At 27.9% G+C, this 5,534-nt stretch overlaps 1 non-coding gene across 1 annotated transcript; it reads right to left on the minus strand.

Annotated features, from left to right (window-relative positions):
• Nucleotides 1-461: 461 nt before the first annotated feature.
• On the minus strand, nucleotides 462-554 carry LOC124944145. Its single transcript, XR_007099806.1, has one exon. It is a non-coding gene; the product is annotated as a small nucleolar RNA Z122 (small nucleolar RNA).
• Nucleotides 555-5,534: the final 4,980 nt, after the last annotated feature.

Raw genomic sequence — 5,534 nt, forward strand, 5'->3', positions numbered from 1 at the left:
TTCAATCTAACCAATCACCATCTCAATCAACTTTGTTTTTCTTTGCGCCCTTGTCTGAACCGAAATGAATAATAACTACAATTAAGCAGTCAATCTTTACGATTATTCGAGGGCATAACAACTGAAAATCTAAAAATCAAGCTTACAAATAAACATTTGTAAGACGATGCTTAGAGGATATTCGGTGTAATCAAACGTGAAGATCCAATCAAAGCAAAGCCTTAAGATTACTATCTGCATCCTAACTAAGCCAAATGCGAAACAAACTCTCCTATAATTGGAGAAATTCATAAGGCTACTCAAAGAGGCATTTCGATAAGACAATCAGCGACTAGTGAAAATGAATCAAAATTGATCTAATCTAAGAAAATTTTGATTACCTATAAAATGTAAGCGTCGGATGAACTGATTTTGAAAAGAAATGGAGAAATTTTAGATGAACAAGAGTAGAATTCAAAGGCTTGGGGATCAGACTGACGTGCAAAATGATTCGATTCAGCAGAGCTCAGATCTTGAGCCTAAGCTAATAGCGAAGTTTAGCATCATCTCCCAAAACACAATCATAATAAGAAGTATAAAAAATCTTTGAATCGTATAGAGATGAATTGGGAAAGAAGAATGTTATCTAGGTTTAAATAGCTGTGACAGAGTTCCTAGGGTTCACGTTCGGCTGATTAATGGGCCAGGCTTACATTAGAATTTAAATAAATAAAAGGCCCAAGAGCTTGTTTGAGTGTTTCTTTTGAATTTTTATGAGTGAAAAATAAATAAGGGAATATTTTTTTTTAAAAAATCCAAAAACAAAATTAAAAACACGAATACATCAACAAAAAAAAAAAGCTCAAAATGTTATCCTATAAAAGAAAATTTATAGAAATATAAATATACAAGAAAGAACAAATGAATATTTTTCTTAATACAATCAATATGCCATATTATAGAAAAAAGGGAGAATATGAGAATGAAAGTTAGAAAAAAGTGTATTAAATTTTCTTAAAAAGGAGGTGGTGACAAAGAAATAGTGGATTATTCTAACAATGATCTCGCAGGTGACCTAGAGTATAAGGTCACGACGTTTTACATTAATGATAGTCTTATTTCGTGGAAGTCTCAGAAACAGAAGACAGTGGCACACTAACACTGTCCTCATGTGAAGCATAGTTCATGGGTGAAATAGCAACAGGGTGTCAAGGTGTCAAGCTCTTTGATTGAAATCATTGTTGTTCGAACTAAGTGGTTTGAAACTTAAGGCAGTGAAGCTCTACGTCGACAACCAGTCCGCCCTTGCACTAATGAAGAACTCGTTTTGTATGATCGTAGAAAACACATTGACATGAAATATCATTTCATCCAAAAGTGTGTTGAAGGAAGTCAAATCAAAGTAGAGTTTATTCGAACAGATGAACATAAAGCCGACATACTTACGAAGTCAAAATTGGTGATGAGGCCACACCTGATTGATTTTCGTGATCTCGAACCACGCCAAGAATAAAGAGGAGAATGTTGCATTACTTCTTACCGTTATAAGGAACAAAAGATCCTTAATGAGGAAAACGGAAAATTTACAATAAATTTGATTAAATTAGAAAATTAAGAGTTTTTTTTAGTATAAATAAAATGTATGATCCTCTCAATTATAAAAAAGAAAAAAAGAGAGAATAATTATTGTAATTGCTTTTAACAAATACCAAATTTTTTAAAAAAAATCTTCAAATAATGATTAGGTCATTGTGATAAGGAGCCACATCTACATCCAGCTTTCGTTTCCTCTCTTCTCTTATGTGGTCATTCCATGACTGTTTCATTAACCACATTTGGCCATGTATTCACAGTTGAAAGTACTGAATTCGGCCAGCTAGGGAATCCAACTTCTAAGGGAAAGATACCATGCCTGGGTCAGAACAAATTGGTGGGTGAGTTCGTCGATGAAATATCATGCGGTGCACGTCATGTTATGATGATAACCAGGGACGGACCCAAGAATTCACGAAGACGTTAGAATTTTAAAACATAAAATACATCTATTATAATATATATATATATATATATATATATATATTTAAATAAATCTCGTTCAATATAGACGATCAAAGAGTCGTCAAAAAAACTGTCCATTATTTTATTGCGAAGTTCCGTTTTCACATTTTCATTATTGAAAATGTTTGTTTTGTAGTAGTAAAAATTATAGTGTTAAAATTAAGTAAATATTTTATTAAAAAGTTATATTGAAATTATAAAAAATAAAATAAAATAAATAAATGATCTTAACATTATAAATTCTTAAGATTCTAATATTTAATCCAACATAATAAAATTAAATCAGTTATAAACATAATAAAGTTAACCCATACATAAATTAAGAAAATAGATATTATGGAAGAGAATTAAAAAAAAAATAATGAGATTTTATCTTTTTTGAGAATCAGATAAATAAATATAAAAATTTTAAATAAAAATAATTAAATAATACAAATTAGTGAAACAAAATTTAATATATTTATGTAAATAAATTACAAATAAAATGAGTGAATAATCCTATAATCTATATTTGTCTATTCATATTTATATATATTTATTTATTTATTTATTTTGTATACCATAGTTGGAAAGAAATGAGAACATGGATTTAAGATTTTTAATTTTATTATATAAAAAAAATTAAGGGGTGGACTTAAGTCCACCTAAGCACTTGCCTGCATACTCGTCCCTGATCATAACTTCACGTGGCTAAGTATTTATATGGGGGAAGAGGTACACATGGGAGATTGGGACATTGGGACATTGGGACATTGGGACATGATGATACAGAGGAAAGGAAAATACCGACACTTGTTGAAGCAGTGAAAGATAGACATGTAAAGAACATAACATGTGGGGTTGAATTACACTACGAGCATATGCATTCATAAATGGGTATCTGGAGAGCTGATCAATGTGTTTGCTATGGCTGTTGACAACCGTTTGGTTTCACAAGGAAGAGTCATAACTATTATAATTGTGGACTTGTTCATTGCCACGGTTGTAGTTCATTGCCATAATTTTTTCTTTTTTCATCTCTCAATTCATTTTCTAAAATATTAAAATATAATTTATTATTTTATCATTATATATAACAATATTTGTTTAAGTGATTTTTTATCACCACATCCTCAAAATTATGACAAATTACTTAATAATTCGATTATTTGAATAACCCAAATTTAAGGACTTATTTTAAATATGATTTTGTCTGGATTATTTTTTTTCGGTTTTATTTTCACACATGACGAATATGACCTCAATTTAAATCGTTTTAAAATTGAAACGTTTGATTTCTTTAGACATTGTATAAATGTTTTTGATATAAAAGTGAAGCTAAAAATGATAGACATTATTTAATATTTTAGCCATTTAGATTTATGTAAATTGATAAAAAAAAATATTATTAGGAAATATAGGAGAATAAGAGAGGAAGGAGTAAAATCACGTTATTAGTAAAAAAAAAAAAGTAAAAAAATAAAAAAAATTAGGAAATATAGGAGAATAAGAGAGGAAGGAGTAAAATCACGTTATTAGTTTAAAAAAAAGTAAAAAAATAAAAAAATTATATTTTTCCATAAGTTATTTTTTTCTCATTCTCTCTACCATATTTTTTTTATCCTTTCTCAAATATTATATGAAAATGGGCTAATTTTTTTTTATGAAGAAATGTAAAAAAATTATGAATATGTTTAATTAAATATTGTTCATCTAAACTAAAATTGGGACAAAATATTTAACAATAAAATGTTTCTAATCAAATTGAATCATTAGATAATGAAAAATGTAATTGAATAAGAGACTAAATAGACTTAAATAAATTATTAAAGTAAGATTGATTATAAGAACTTAATAATTTAAATATACAGTTAAATTAATCAAATAAAAATATTTAAATTTTAAATACTAAATATTTAAATTGGTTGGATAAAATATGATAAAAAATCATCACTATTATAGTTGTATATATTAATTATATTAATTAATAAACTCAATATATTAAATAAACTCAATATATTAAATAAAAAATAATTAAACAAAATACTAATATATTTTTTAATTTGTATATTAAATTATTAATTTATAATTTGTTAAAGTAATATAAATAAATGTAAGAAGATAAATATTTCTTTTTTTGTATCTATTTTGTATTCATATATCTTCCGGAAAAATCTTTCAAATTTAGATTTTGCGAAAAAGTTCGAGATTTAAGAATATTTGCATGTCATAAATTTTCTTTTAAATAAAACATTACTTTTAATAATCCTCGACAAATTTTAAAATTAATTAAAAATATTTATTTTCAGAGTTTATTTTGAAATAATACAGGGATTTACGGTAATCAAATAACAATTTGAATTTTTAGAATTTATTTAGTTTAAATTAATTAAACATATTTTATTTAAAAGATTATTTTTTGAAAAAAAGTCATCAATTGATTTTTGAAAATCAATAAAAGTTGACATACATATACAAACATATTCGTTAGAGTTTCATTTAGTTCGTAGTTTGGTGATACTCGGAAAAGAGTTTTCGCGCTTTATCCTCCGTACCCGTTTAAAATCGATCTCTACTTATAAAATTGACTTTTGAAAATCGGTTATATAACGTTTGAGTTTTAACCAATTATTCTTCTAGTCCTAGCCATGCTTCTAGGTTTTGACGTTATTTAAATATCAAAACAACAATATTTAAATGCTCGTTTCTGTTGCTAATTATAACTAAGAAAGGATTATACCTGAAGAATATCAGTCATTTTAAAGGATGTTAGGATTTAGAAATAAACACCAAATGAGCCTTTGTCAAAATATTTTATTTTTGTGGAAATATCCCAAAATATGTTGAAATAATTTTCTATTTTTTTGGGAGATTTTTAGAAAATAGTTTGGGGTTCTAAAATTACAAAAATAATTTTGGGTTTTAAAAAGTGGAACCAAACAGGCCGTAGGACTTGAGTCCTAAGCCTTGGATTCTTTTTTATCGGCCAGAGTTTAAAAACCCTTAGTATGGGTCGAGGAGCCTCTCAATCGAGGCTCGAGAACTTCGGTCGGAGTGCCGTAGTCCCTCGATCTAGGTGTTAAGGACTTTCGCTCCTTGGCTGAGATCATCGGTTTGGGTGTACAAACCCACAAGTCCTCGGTTAGCTTTGAGCTAAGTTCATCGGTTCTAGGTTTGGGTATTCTTGGTCAAGGTTCAAGAATTCCTAGGTCTTATGTTAGGTTTCTCAGTCCTTGGTTAGACCTCTTGGTCCTCAAGAACACCAAAGTGCATGTTTTTTTAATTTTTGTTTTTAGCTTAGATTCTATGATCCAAGGGTTTGGGTAACTTCACAAAGCTCCCAGGAACACATTGATCATTACCTCAATGTATCAATCAACCTAGATGATGATCAAGTCGTTCAAGAAAGTTTTTGATAAAAAATTGAGGTTTCAATTTTAAAGTTATTTTGAAGAGAAATGAACTATCCAATAACTTTCTCATATCTCATATAATTAATTGGTACCAAAACAAGAACA

This window comes from Impatiens glandulifera, chromosome 6 (assembly GCF_907164915.1).
Source record: "Impatiens glandulifera chromosome 6, dImpGla2.1, whole genome shotgun sequence".
NCBI lineage: Eukaryota > Viridiplantae > Streptophyta > Magnoliopsida > Ericales > Balsaminaceae > Impatiens > Impatiens glandulifera.